The 15,451-nt window shown below is 39.3% G+C and overlaps 1 protein-coding gene across 1 annotated transcript in view; it reads left to right on the top strand.

Annotated features, from left to right (window-relative positions):
• The first annotated feature begins 548 nt into the window (after positions 1-548).
• The window catches only part of CRACD (capping protein inhibiting regulator of actin dynamics), a 140,172-nt gene continuing 125,269 nt past the window's right edge, over positions 549-15,451 (top strand). Inside the window, exon 1 of the mRNA XM_047856982.1 lies at positions 549-616. The gene's annotated coding sequence lies outside the window, so the exon portion shown is untranslated. The remainder of the gene's footprint in view (positions 617-15,451) is intronic.

Here is a 15,451-nt window from a genome sequence, read left to right as displayed (position 1 = left end):
CCCATTAACCTCATTAATTCTGTTATTGGTGTTTGAATAAAAAAGTGCCTTTGCTACCTCTGGGGGGTGGGGGGGCGTGGAAACAATCTAATGATTACTGCCTTCAGTTCTCTGCTGGGTTGAGTTTGTGTCTTCTAGCTCCTTGAATTTTAGCTAAATTACCATGAGAAATAAATGTGAGAATTCTGTATATAAGAAGGATCGGGAGCCTCTGTATTCATGGCCATGATTTTTCCAGTCCCTTCAAAAGTAGAAACAATTTACAATAAATGCTTTTAAGAGTCTAGAATAAATTTAGGCTAAGGAATGAAAGTTTAATATTATTAAACCTAATTGAAAACCAGAAAACAAAATAAAACAAAACAAAAACTCCTTTGTACTGACTTCTGCCAGAATGGAAAAGGGATTCATTTTGAAGGCTTCCCAAGAGGACTGAAGATATAAAGCTCTTGATGTTTTGTTTTTTCTCAACAGTTCACAAGAGCAGTGATCCCCAGATTTTCTCAACAATGTATCCCATTTCCTGAAACACTTAACCACTGATCTCCTTTTTACAAGAAGAAAATTTTGGTGGACAGTTACCCAGCAAGGAAAGGACGTTTGGCTATTAAGATAGGTAAGTCATTTGTTTAGAGGACGGGGAGGGAAGTAGCTTATGGAGAAAGTACTAAAGAGCATTTTATTTAATGTGAGTGGGATTTTAGAAATGGATAGTATGCATTTCACTATCAAGTTAAAAGATCTTTGGGGCACCTGGGTGGCTCAGTTGGTTGAGCGTCCGACTTAGGCTCAGGTCACAATCTTGTGGTCCGTGGGTTTGAGCCCCGCATCGGGCTCTGGGATGATGGCTCGGAGCCTGGAGCCTGCTTCCGATTCTGTGTCTCCCTCTCTCTCTGCCCCTCCCCCGTTCATGCTCTGTCTCACTCTGTCTCAAAAATAAATAAAAACTTTAAAAAAAAAAAAGATCCTTGTCGCTGATGACCTTCTAATTCTAGATTTAATACTCAGCTCTTCTACTTACCAGATGTGTAAACTTGGACGTGTCACTTAAATTCTCTTAGCCTCCTTTCTTTCATCTCACATGAAAAGCTTTGCCAATGGGAGGATGTAATATAAAAATGTAATCATCACTGTATTGTTTTGTTACTGTTATAAAATTCTGTGGAATAGTTAGTGGCCTTGTGTCTCGTGGTACATCTGGACCGTAGAGCTTGATACTGTGAATTTGGAGACTCCATCTTGAGTGAGAGGAGTGGGAGACCTTCCCCACGTGCCTCCCCTGTAAGAACAACATTATACCATTCTCTTGTCTACAGGTATATGCTACTTCTTAGAAGTTGGTGCAAAGGATGAAAGTTAAAGATAAGATCAAAAGAAAGAAAATAACTATCTGAGTTGTTATGACAATCATTAATATTATGTGGATACATTATTTCCTTTAACCCACATACCAAATCTTGTAATATGGAGGCTATCTATATCATGACATTTTTCCTTAAGGGACAGAATTCCTTGGGGCACCTGGGTGGCTTGGTCAGTTAAGCATCCAACTCTCGATTTTGGCTTAGGTCATGATTTCACGATCTGTGAGTTTGAGCCCTCTGTCAGGCTCTGTGCTGACAGTGTAGAGCCTGCTTGGGATTTTCTCACTCCCTCTCTCTCTGCCTGTCTGTCTCTCTCTCAAAATAAATAAACATTTAAGAAATGTATATGGGGCCCCTGGGTGGCTCAGTTGGTTAAGCATCCGACTCTTGGTTTTGGCTCAGGTCATGATCTCACAGGTTTGTGAGTTTGAGCCCCACGTTGGGCTCTGTACTGACAGTGCAGAGCCTGTTTGGGATTCTTTCTCTCCCACTCTCTTTGCCCCTCCCCACTCATGGTGTCTATGTCTCTCTCTCAAAAAAAAAAAAAAACAAAAAACTTAAAATATATATAAAGAGACAGAATTCCTTAGTGAGTCATTTAAAAGAAGCTATAAATCATTCTGATTTATCATAATTTGAAACATATTGAATGGTAGGAATTTTAAGTTTTTAATTTTTTCTGATGTTTCATAGTACACATGTACCGTTTCTGTAATTACAAAGTGATTAATTAAAAATAAATAATGGATTTGAAAAAAACTTTGTCAAGCACCTGTTATGAACTAGATACTGTTTTAGATGCTTGTTCCTATAAGTGAGCAAAACATGAAGATCCCTGCCCTCCTGGAGCTTATGTTCTAGCATAGAGGGAAACAGATAATAAATACTGCATGTAATAGAAAAATAAATTACCAGGCTATTAGAAGCCAATAAGAATATGGAAAAAAGAAAAAGAACTGCTGAATAAGGGGAATTGGGAGTGCTGGGTGGCACAGGAGTACAAAATGCAGTGTTTAAGTGGCAGAGCCAGGATCAGCTTCATTGAGGAAAGACAGGAAGTAGGAGTTCACCCTGGGTGTGTTCTAGGCAGAGGAAGCAGCCGATGCAAAGACCCTAAGGAGTGAACATGGTGAGATATTTCAAGCACAGCCTCCTCACAGGAGGAATGCTCCGGTGAGCTGGAGCAGGGGGAGGGACAACAGTGGGAGGTAGGTTCAGAGAGGCAGTGTTGGCTCCAGAGAAAATAAGGTCATTTCCTTGATTTAAATACATAAGAAAAATTACCTTCTGGCCTTGTTTTCTTCTGGCCTACTTGGTTTATTCTGTGTTTGTTTCCCCTGCATTTAACACACACACACACACACACACACACACACACACACACACACACACACACAGACTCACTCTAACTAACTAAATAAATAAATAAACCTCCCCCACCGTATTCGTTTCTTAGAGCTGCTGTAGCAAGTACCACAAACCAAGTGGCTTGCAATAGCAGAAATTTATTTTCTCACAGTTCTGCAGCCTAGAAGTCTAAAATCAAGAGAGGGCCATGCTCCTTCTGAGACATAAAGGGGAGAATCCTTCTTTGCCTCTTCACGGCTTCTGGTGGTAGCCATCAATCCTTGTCTTTCCTAGGTTTGCTTGTGTCACGTCAGTCCCTGTCTCTGTCTTCACATGTCATTCTCGTGTGCTTGTGTCTTTATGTGGCCATCTTTCTTTTTCTTAGAAGGACAGCAGACATACTAGATTAAGGACCCTACCAGTATGATCTCCCCTAGTACACTTACAATGACCCTATTTCCAAATAAGGTCACATTCTGAGGTACTGAGGGTTAGGACTTCAGTATACATTTTGGAGGCACAGTTTAACCCATAACAGTAATAAAGAATAGGTGTTATTATTCCTGTCTCACTGGTGGAGAAATAGGCTCAGAAAGCTTAAGTGACTTGCCTAAAGTCAGCATCAGTAAGCAGAAGAGCCAGATTATTGCAATTCAACATGCACTGCTGTGGCAGTGATGTGAGGATGGAGGTGACAAGGATTTGTTCTGGCCGAGGACAGGAATCGCACACATACAACATTGCATTCCCCATCCATACTGCTTAACCTCAAGACAGCTCAAAATTGGTGCTCTATCTCAGCATTCCTATCAGAGAGAAAATAGATGCCCCCTCTATAACCTACTTCCCATTTGCGTTTCATTCCATAGCATGACCAACATAGAAAACAGATGCTATTTCTCTCCTTTTGGAATTTTTCCAGGAAAGTAATACTGTAATTTCTGTGGTATATAGAACATTTTGTGACAGCATCACATGGGTTTTTCTCACACAACATAGGAAAATATAACATGGCTCTCTGAGTCAGTTGGCATATTGCAATAGAATCAGGGGATTTTGAAAGCATTGAATGTAATTTGCTTTCTCGTTATATTTAAAAATTCTTACTTAATATGAAGTTTGTCTAGCCATTTGTGAATCTGAAATCAGCACTAGAGCCTTATTTTCAGGCTTAGTCTTAAGGGTTACACCTGAGAAAAGGGAAGGTTACACGAAAACAGAACTGCACACTTTTCTGTGAGTCACAGTGAAGAGTGACATCCCTGGGTCAGGCTAAATGTGGATGAAGCCACCAAAGGCAGTATTCCCAGAGGAATGTCTAGATCTTGGTCTAGAAAAAAAAAATATCCCAAAGCTAAGTGTTAAAGTCTGCGTGGTGAGACAAACTGTGGTTGGAGAAAAAGTCATAAGGTCAAAACCAGAAAAATTGGAGGTATGTCAAGAAGTAAGTAGAATGTGAGACAAATGGAATGGTTTAGAAAGTTGGTTGGGTGAGGACTCGGGAGGCCTACTTGTCTGTGGCCCTGACTGCATGGTGTGGGGTGAGAGGGGGGAGATGTTGGGTAAGACTGGGCAGTCCCCTACCTGCTTTTAAATATAGTTGTTAGCAAACATAAGAGATTCTTAAATATGGAGAACAAACAGAGAGTTACTGGAAGTGTTGTGGGAGGGGGGATGGGCTAAATGGGTAAAGGACATTAAGGAATCTACTCCTGAAATCATTGTTGCACTATATGGTAATTAACTTGAATGTAAATTAAAAAAATTAAAAAAATGAATATAGTTGTTAGCCATTTTTTGATGTTACATAGTCTTGTAGTTTCTTTTCAAAGCCCCTTCTTTTAACTTCTCAATATGTTTTTATTCCTCCTAAGTTCGTGGGCTTCTCTTTTCACTTAACAGCTGACTGCTTTGGATCTGTGTGTTGAAGCGTATATTCTTCTTAGTATCAAACAAGAAGGGAAAAACTGCCTCCCTTCCAAAGATGCTTCTATTCTGTTAAAATTAATTTTCTTTGACTCTGAAAGAGTGTGGCAAGAGCAAGGTCTTCATATTTTTCTACTGAATTAAAATGGCCCATAGTCTTTGTCTCATGTCCCCGAATGCAGCTAGGCCACCTGGGTCTAGTGTGGGCGGCTGGCTGAGAGGCTGGTAAACAGGTGCACCCCATGGACGTTTGATTATCTAGCCCTGTGATGATCAGTTGCTGCTCTTGCTGTCGCTGCTGCTGCTGCTCATTGTCAAGGGCCAAGCAAGTCAGGGGTCATTGATTTGAATTACTTCCCTGTGACAGACATTCTGGGAATATACTAGGCTTTTCGTAGGAAAGGCCAAAAGGTGACAAGTATTAGAACTTAGAGACCTACTTAATCCCTCTTATCACTGTGGAATGGGAATAAAGTCCTCCCTATTCCCCAGCAGTGGTAGATTGTTGAGCAATGCGAAATACTGAAGCCCTCAATTATAAAACATTTATTTTTTTTAATTCAGGTGAAATTCATGTGACATAAAGTGAACAATTTAGTGGCAGTTAGTACATTCAGAACATTTTTATCACCCACCAAATGAAAACACTGTACCCCTGAAGCGCTTACTCCCCATTTCTCCTATTTCTCCTTCCCCTCAACTGCTAACAACCGCCCATCTGCTGTTGCTAGGGATTTACCTATTGTAGCGATTTAATATAAATGGAATCATATAATATGTGACTTTTTGTGTCTGGTAAAACATTTGTTTTTAAATGCAGGTCATCGTTTTTTTGTTTTTTTGTTTTTTTTTTCCCGATTTCCTCCTGTTATAACACTGGGAGAGCTGGGATGCTGCAGGAGTGTTAACATCTCTCTAATTATGCCCTCGAAGAAAAACCTTCAGGAATACCTGCTTCACTTCTGCGGGTGGGTTTCTCTTCATGAGACAACTAGAAGTTTAGAATTAAGTTACTTAATTTGCAAGGATAGGAAGAATTCGACTGTACTTCAGGATAGAGGTCAGCCCCCTTTGGCATCCTTTCCCATCACCTCCAATTTCTGTCATTGTCTAGTGGTCTCAACACCAATTTATCCCATCATCCAAATGAACCTGTAATTGATACTTTGGCATCAGGATAGCTAGAGATTATATTGCTAGCTAAGCAACAAAGCATAGTCTCCCCCACCCCAGGGAGTTGAATGGTACCAGCTGTTGAAGATGAAAATTTGAGAAATACTTTACACTCTCATCTTTTGAGGAGGCTGATCATCCTGCCTCCTCCCTTCTCTCCCCTGTGAAATAGAGGCTGCTCAGGGAGGGCTGTGCGATGCAGACAGCAGAGGCTTGAAATGAGATTCCTCTCTCTCTCTCTGCCACATGTAACCCAAGATGCATTGTGCAGATGAAACTGGCAGAGAAATAGGGAGCTGGGTGGCAGACAGAGTTCTGAGGGCACCAAAATTCTAGTTAAATCCTTTTGCATAAGCAAGGAAGCCTGCTGGTCTAATGATGCAGAACTCAAGAATTAAATTGGCATAGAGCTAATGCTTTCAGAGAACGCAACCTCTGTAAGTCTCTGTTCTGTAGAGCCCCTGGGAGTGGGATGAGAGTTAAATACAGGACAAATTATGACTTGCTGCCCTCAGATGGTGATTATCATGTATGGTATTGTGTGCCAAGTATGACTGAAACATCAACTCTCTGCTCCAAAACCTCTCTTCCAGGGACCTGAGAATAGCACCTTTATAGTAACTAATTGATTGACAATGTTCAGCACAGTGACAGGGATGGGGTGGGGCATTTTTGTCATTTCCTTCCCTTCTTTCCCTTTCTCCCCCCTTCTTTCATCTCTTCCTATCTCCCTCCCTCCATTAACATGTTTGGAACTTGTTATGTGCCAGACACTGTGCCAAGACCTAAGGATATGAACTAAGACCCTGCCCTCCCTCCCGTTACCTCCTCTCTGCATTATGTTCTCTTGCAGTTGCTGAGAATTATAAGTAGTTGTATGCTGGTCTGCCTCCTGGAGAAGGAAGTAGCTTCTAAAGGCCGGAGTCTTTGCCTTTGAATCTAACATTGCCCTAGCAGAAGTTTATGGAATTGAATCCAGATATGTAAGCAGATAACCGTATAAAATGCGATTAGTGATATTTGAGAGAGTTCTGCACAGAGTGCTGGAAACCACAAAGGGCAGAGTAAACAACTGCCACAGGGAGCCGCAGGGCCTCCCAGACTTGTCATTCGAGCTGCCTTGAAAGATGAGCAGGTGTTTGCCAGACAAACAGGGGCAGGGGCACACAATCTCCAGAGGTCACATCTACATGAATGTGTTTCTTGGGAGGAGCCCTGTGATCCTCTAAATCCCACCCTTTCTTTCTTTAAGGAACAGTCAGAAAATAAGTGTTTGATTCACCACTCTCTTTGGATCAAGCCTACGGATAGTGCAGGCATCTCTTCCAGAAAGTGAGAAGCCTTATTTCTTCTAGGGGCTAAAGGCCCCTCCCCCACCAAAAAATTCTGTTGAATTCCTTACCTCTAAAATGCCACATGTTTTACTCTTCCTTTTCCGTTTTGAAATAAATGTTTAAGAAAATTCTTTTCCTAAATCGGTTTGAGTGGAGCCAAGATTTCACTTCGATAATCCTTTCACCATTTCAACAAATGTATGCCAAGTGCCTCCACTGCTCTAGAGTTGAGGCTTACAAAGAACAAACAGTGAGACAGTATCTGCTCCCAAGGAGACTAAAGCTGACACAAAACAGGAAGCTAAAGTAGCACAGACATGGTCCCCCTTTCCCATTTACTGTTAAAGCCTAGTCTTCACACACATAGAGTTGGCATTGAAACTTTTTCAACAGATGACTCCAGTTCTGAACAGAAGTTTAGAGGTCCAAGGAACAATAAGAAGGCTATATCTTTACCACTAGGAATATTTACCAGGAAAAGCAAAAAACATCTGTAGTCTAAACTTTACCAGGTACATATTTTAGGGAGTCTCAGAAAGTCTATTCCATGCAGAAAAATACCCCAAAGTTTTATATTAAGTGTTTGGTTGTATTTTGTGTATGTATGTGTGTATGTATTTATTTTTAATTTTTTATTTAAGAGAGAGAGCATGAGCAGGGGAGAGGGGCAGAGGGAGAGAGAGAATCTTCAGCAGGCTCCATGCTCAGCTCCATCCCACAACCCTGGGATCATGACCTGAATCAAAGTCAAGAGTTGGACACTTAACCACCTGAGCCACTCAGGCACCCCCCTGCCACCCCACAAATTTGTAATTCTGATTCTTGCACAGACAAGGATGTGGCTTACCAAGGCTTGTCTTTCCCCAGTAGGGAACAACTTAGTTCTTGGGTCAGGTAGTGCCTGTCATAGGTAGGGTTGCTTACTCTGATGCCACCACTGCACAATGCCCTTCTTCTCTTCCCTCTCTTATCATCATCATCAGCCTACCTGCCCTTAAAAGACAAATTCAAGGGGCGCCTGGGTGGCCCAGTTGGTTAGGCATCTGACTTTGACTCAGGTCATGATCTTGCAGTTCACAAGTTTGAGCCGTGTGTCAGGCTCTGTGCCTTCAGAGTCTATGTCTCTCCCTCTCTCTGCCCCTCCCCTGCTCATACTCTCTCTCTCATTCTCTCTCAAAAATAAACAAACATTAAAAACAGTTTTAAAAAAGACAAATTCAAATGCCAGCTTTTCATAATTCATTCTCTGACACCCCCAACTTCCTGGAAATGATTCATTTTTTTTCTCCAAACTTCACAGCCCATCCTGCCCATATATATATATATATATACACATACATATATGTGTGTGTGTGTGTGTGTGTGTGTGTGTGTGTATATATATATATATATATATATATATATATATATATATACACACACACACACAGAACCTAATGTTTTCTACCTGGTTTACAGTTTTTGGTAAATATGTCATATCTCATATTAAATGATGATTTCCTTGGAGTCAGTAATATTTTCTTCTATATCTTTATGTCTCACCTCCTCTTCCCTCATCCCGATACCTATCACAATGTAAAGCTAAAATGGACACTCAATAATAATTCACTGAAACAGCATCAGTGGATGGAATTTCAGTCTAGATAAATGAATATCTGCATCTCTTCTGGGTGCCATTATCCATAGCATAAATCCTTAAAGCATTTTTTCCCAAAGTAGGCTCCATGAATAGTACTGTTAAACAGTCCTTAAAATGTCTACGGTTAAGTACTTTTGGAAAATTCTAGTTTAAACAAAGTTAAACAGAATTCTTCACTGTAGGACTTCTCAAATTGTAGGCACTGAGAGGGAGATAAAGTGAATAATGTTTCCCCCATTTATTTGATCACAGAAACCTTGATAATTTTTCTCAAGATGTATATTAGTTTCCTGTTGCTATTGAAACAAATTACCATGAAGTTAGTGGCTGAAAACAATGCACGTTTATTATTTTACAGTTCTGGAGGTCAGAGGTCTAAAATGAGGCCATTGGGCAGTGTTCCTTTTGGATGCTCAAGGGGAGAATCCCTTTCCTTGCCTTTTCTAGCTTCTGAGACTGCTGCCTTCCTTAGCCTGTGGTTCCTTCCTGCACCTTCAAGGCCAACAATGTAGTGTAGGGGTGGAAAAATGTTCCCTTTCAGGTTCTCTGCCTGGTTTAATAGTGAAATGGACATAAGATAACAGGAGAACAACAAATTTAATTTCATATGTACAGGAGCCCCCTAAAAATATGAGACTCGAAGTGTCCACAGCAGGAATCTTCTGTACCTCTTAGGCAAACAATAAATTTGTGAAGAATTGACAAAACAAAGAGGTTTGGGGTTGGGGTACCATTTTAATGAAAAAGTAACAAAGTTTGTTTATTTATCCTCTTGGCCCTGACTTGCCTCTCTGCTAATAAGGATACCTTCTACCCTCTTGGCACAGGGTGGGTATCTTTCACATAAGAGACTTATTTCCTGCCTTCAGGGAGAGCACAGGAGAGTCAAGAGTGTCCTTCTTGCACTGCCTATTTCCCAAGAAACTTTAATTCAAAATAATCAGTATGCCAAAATGGCATATTTTGAGGTGGCATATTCTGCTCCCTTCATTAGAATCTTCCAGTCTTTCTCTGGCCTCTGCTTCTGTCATCACATCTCCTCGTGTGACTCCTGACACTCTTGCCTCTCTTGCAAAGGTGGTTGTGATTGCATTGGGCCTGTCTGGAAAATCCAGGATAATCTTCCCATCTCAACATCCTTGGCTAACTCACATCTGCAAAGTCCCTTTGCTAAGAAAGGTAATGTATTGATAGGTTCTAGGGACTAGAAAGGGTCCGTCTCTGGGGGGCTATTACTCTCCTACCTAAGGACATGCATTCTATAGCAGCACTAAATATTTAGGGGAATAAGCCCTTAATTCCTCAATGGAGATCTGGGTGAAATACCACAACCACCACTTAACAATATTATCTCTAAGGGAAAAATGCATTTTGAGTTGTGATACAAAAAAATTCACATCTGTTCCACAACCATAGATAAAGTATGAACTCTTTGTATAGTAACCACAGCAGTTCTATAATAAAGACCTCTAATAGTCTTCCTGCACAGGAGTCTGCTTAAACAAATGTCAAAAATGAAATATGAGGTTAATAATGTTGTGAAGACTTATGAAGAGATTGACCATGAGGAAGAGTAATGAAATGAGAGATGAAGAGAAACCTGACCAAGAGATAAAAAAATGACTTGAGGTCTGACATGTCATGTTTAAAAGACTTTGGGAAGAAAGAAACATAAAACTAAACATTGTGCTGTGCGGAGGAAAACAAATAACCTATGGAAAATACCTGATTTCAAATAAGAGGAATGAGAAGACTTTTTCCTGGTCTCAAAAATGTAAACCTTTTCATATAAAATACAGGCATGAGAGATCTTTGAAATTCCATGTAGAATTATGATCTCAGACATTAGGGAGAAGTGGTATAAGATTGACTAATACCTGCCTCCCTTCACCCCACACAGACAACACTGTCTCATAGGACTGTGAGTTCCTTTAGGGCAGGGACAATGTCTGATTAATCTTTGAGGCCCCAGCCCCAACATGTACTTTGGCGTATTGCCATAATGTTTGTTAAGCACCAAGTAGAATAATCGCAGAGATAGTTCCTTCCTGCATATCACAGCACTGATTCATTTGGAGGAAATCATGTTTAAAAAAAAAACTGACAAGAGAAAGGGTGTATTAGAAAAGTGAAATAAGAAGTATATGTTGAGATTTCCAAATGCCAACATATCTAGAGATATCTAGATTTTCTTCATTCCCAAATTGTTCATTTTAGTACAGTAGGTAGTTTTCCACCAAAAAACCCCCATACATTATAAGTAGAGAACAACAAAAGCATATTGGGATTGAGATGTTGGTATTGATTTATGAAATTATTCTATTAAATTGCAAGTTGTTACATGTTCTGTGGCTACTGTTGTATACATAATCTCAAGGAATGCCTTGCAAATAATCAAATTGGCAAATATGAATCAAAGCAATCGAAGAATGCTTATAACCTACTATGTTTTATTTAGAAGGTCAGGAAGAAAAGTGTATTTTTTATATTCTAGTACTGGAGCATTCTGTATCCTGCCTCTGTTAAGATTATAGATTTACACATTATGATTTGTGTTTCATTTTCGGTTCCCGATTTGTATAGTTCAGTATTGTACTCTTCATGGGCACTCGGTAAATAGTTGATGAGTTGAATTAAATGGGAAAATATACCAATATGAGCACTTTAAAAGTCAGTGTGGTAAGGTATAAAATGACTAGAGACACATTCTCATAAAGAGTGAATGATATGGATACATTCTCCCAACTCTTGGCTAACATATCCCACTATCAGATGGGTAGATTGTAAAAGACAAATCCATAGGCACAATTTTGCAGTATACAGTGGCAATAGATCCTACAAAAGAAAACATGTAACTGATTTCAGCCAATCCAACAGAGGACATTTGTAAGTCAGGCCCAGATAATTGCATTCAAAAGCAATATTGTGGCATTCACAGCATTATGACAGCAATAACAAAAAGTAGTGAAGCTTTAAAATATCCTGTTCTTCAGTGATGATGGGATTTAAGATTACCACTAACAAAGTAGTTAAGCTAAGGAAGCAGCTAAGAGATACATAAAAGGAATCTAAATTGAATAAGGAACCACTAATATAGTTTATGTTTTAGAAATAAATGAAAAATGAAAAGTAAAACCATGGGAAATAGGACTAGTTCTCTGAAAGTGGATGGACCTTCCAGTGATTCAAACCTTTTGGTTAGATCTGGCCAAATGTAAGTAGAGAGATGACATTTATGTTGCGATTTTGTTAATTGTCATAGCAATAAATTCAGTAACATTAGGAGAGGGATGGAAGTCATAAATTCAGGAATTTTTAAAGGAAGAGACTTTTGGTTGTAATGTTGAAAAAAACCATAAGAAAAGTATTCAGTGTCATGTTTCTACTTGAGACTGATGTGGTTCCTTTAAAAGAATAAGACCTGGGAAAGGAAGAGGTTGTGAAAAGTGTATTTTAAGGAGATGCTTCATACTGTGACGTAGAAGTAGGGAGAATAAATAGCTTGCTTAGTATAGCCACTGTGCCAGGATAAAGGAGTTTCAGGGCATAGAGGGGACCATGGTCAAAACACGGCTATAAACATGTAGGGGAAAGATGCACAAATGCTTTATGGAAAAATGTTGTTAAAAAACAGCTGATAAGAGCTGTATAAATTGCAAAGTTCAAGACCGTGGTTGGTATTTGAAAAACTGTAAGATAGTTTGGGGAAAAAAAGACATTATGGTATAAAGACAGTTCAGGTGATTACTTATACCAGGTAGGAAGATGGGGCTACAAGAATCTGTGGGTGTAGCTAGAAAAGCACATGGAATTTAATCTTGCTAAAGGAATAGAACTTAAAATGGAAACTTGTTACATCTGGCCAAGCAGGAGGGTATAAATCTACTTTATATAATAAATTTAAATGTTTAAAAATTTTTGCCTTAGTTTTGTCAGTCCAGCATAATTTTTTTTCCTAATAAACAATGACTGTGAGAGTGAATATTTGCAAAAAAATGTTGAACTACTTAGAAAATAATATAAGAACAGAAGAAAACATCATCATGATTATTGTTATATTTTATAAACCTATTATTCTCTTCACTTAAAAGAATTAGGAGAAATTAGACTATAATGACAACACAAATCTGTGGATATTAGAGAACATTTTGAAACAGAAGAGATAAGATGTGAGAGGTTGTAAATTTGGAAAGGTAGAGGTTTCCTCATTGTTTGGGAATCATGTAGTTTCATCTAGTATAAACACTGACTCTATTAATACTGAAAGGGAAAGCGTCCATGAACTAATCCTACCTTTCCTTTTCAGGTGTGAGGAGTGCAGTAAATCTTTCCCTCTTGGCAGGGGTCAGCAGTTTGATGGAGACTGTAATTCTGTGAATGTGCAGTTCTTATAGACTGTGAAATGCAATAATAATTTCAGTGTTTTATTACAGGTATCACTTTGTTTTCCTCTATCTCTTCCATTTTATTACAAATTAATATGCATCAACATGATAAAGGTAGTGTGCTTTCTTTCACTGAAGTGGAAGATGCACCACAGAATTGATAATATAGGTGTGGGGCACTTTTTTTTTTTTTCCAATTTCACAAGCTTGGTGCTCACAGATTGCATGTTGTACTTTTTATTTCAGTAACATTTAACAAAATCATGGCCATGGAGGGAATTAAACTTACACAGAATGTCCATAATGAGACTCTGAGTGCTGTTGTTTCAGGTACGATACAGAGTGCCTACTCTGAGTGGCACATTAAAGAGACGAAAGCCATCTTTTCCTTATTGCTTTTAATGTACAGAAATGCTTGGATTTAACTATAAATTACTTGTACAATGACCTCAACTGTCTGGGATACAGCAAAGCAAAAGCAGCTAAAACAGATATCATTCATTCTTCAAACTCCTAGGGGAGCTTCTTAGGCTTTTGCTTGGCACCTAGTGATTCTTTCTGTACATACAATTCTATCCTTCTTGATTATCTGATCTCTTATTGCACAGGCACAAGAAGCATAAATTTAAAAGAAGGAATTATGAGAAAAAGACTCACCGACCTAATAAGAAGTGACAGTTAAACACGTGAAAGAAGGAGGCAGAATACTTATTTTATTTATTTATTTTTTTAATGTTTTTATTTATTTTTGAAGGAGAGAGAGAGACAGAGCATGAGTCGGGGAGGGGCAGAGAGAGAGGGAGACACAGAATCCGAAGCAGGCTCCAGGCTCTGAGCTGTCAGCACAGAGCCCGACGTGGGGCTCAAACTCACAGACCACGAGATCATGACCCCAGCTGAAGTCGGACGCTCAACTGGCTGAGCCACCCAGGCACCCCCAGAATACTTATTTTAAAATAGGCACAAAAATGTTTTAAGGCAGAAGGGCATTGACAGGAACAGACCATCTTGAATAATTCCCTTAAGATATCATGTTATTACATCTAAGCCTAATAATAATGGCCCCGAGACTCCAAGAACAGCTTACATTCTATTCAGTGTATAATTTATTATCGAAAAATTTCTGTTCAAAATACTTTTATTTTAAAAAAATTTGATACTGAGAGGGGTAACATTTGGTTAACCTCATCCTTCAATTATACCATATAAATAAGAATTATCACAATATATTGCATTCAGTAAGTCCTAAAATACATCTATTTTTACTACTAGTGATTAGAACATTTTGATTTTAAACTCCCATTTCAGTTTCTTCCCCCCAAGTTCTTTCAAATGACTTACATGGAAGCCAACAGTGATTGGATTAATCCCCACCTTCCTTGGCAGAGATGTAAAGGATCTGTGTATATTAATGCAATCTTGCTGGTTGATTTCCTGGGTGTTATGTGTTGTTTTTTTTCTTTTACTTTATCTGGAGCAGAGTTTCTCTCCCTTAAAAAGTGGGTTTACAATAGCTTGTTTGGATGTTGTAAACTTTTCTCTTTGGAAAGTAGAAGTCAAAATTAGGATAAACGAGAGCTTTAGTAGACATTCTGCATTATGCCTTCACTGAACTACTTTCTCCTTTTTACCCCTGCTCAACAACACAGACCCTCTGGCCAGTATGACTTTCCAGTATGTGAGAGTCTGGCCCCACAGTAATTTTCTGTGACTCATGTTATGAAGGCTTTACTACATCCCTAAGGAAGGTTACAAAGAAGTCTGTTAGACCTTCTTAGTTTCTTATTTTATTTTTTTAGGAAATATTTTTCTTTTTTCCTGGATTATGTGACTCCCTTGACAACATTATGTCTCCTCATTAGAAATCACAGCTTTACTTTGCTGTGTGGCGCATCTGCACAGTTCTGTGATGATAAAGTTGATTCCTCAAGTATCTCTTGTCCAGGGGCGCCAGGGTGGCTCAGTCAGTTGAGTGTCTGACTTCAGCTCAGGTCATGATCTCACGGTCCATGAGTTCGAGCCCCGCATCAGGCTCTGTGCTGACAGCTCAGAGCCTGGAGCCTGCTTCGGATTCTGTGTCTCCCTCTCTCTCTGCCCCTCCCCTGCTCATGCTCTCTCTCTGTCTCAAAGATAAAGAAAAACATTTTTTAAAAAATTTAAAAAAAGTATCTCTTGTCCAAACCCCAAATAAACCAGATTTCATTTTAAGCTATCATTTCTGTGAATCATGAGAAATTTTGTGGCCCAATGGCCACGAACCTCAAACAGAAGATAGGATAAGGC

This window comes from Prionailurus viverrinus, chromosome B1, assembly GCF_022837055.1.
Source record: "Prionailurus viverrinus isolate Anna chromosome B1, UM_Priviv_1.0, whole genome shotgun sequence".
In the NCBI taxonomy this organism is placed as follows: domain Eukaryota; kingdom Metazoa; phylum Chordata; class Mammalia; order Carnivora; family Felidae; genus Prionailurus; species Prionailurus viverrinus.
This window is presented reverse-complemented; position numbering and strand designations above follow the sequence as displayed.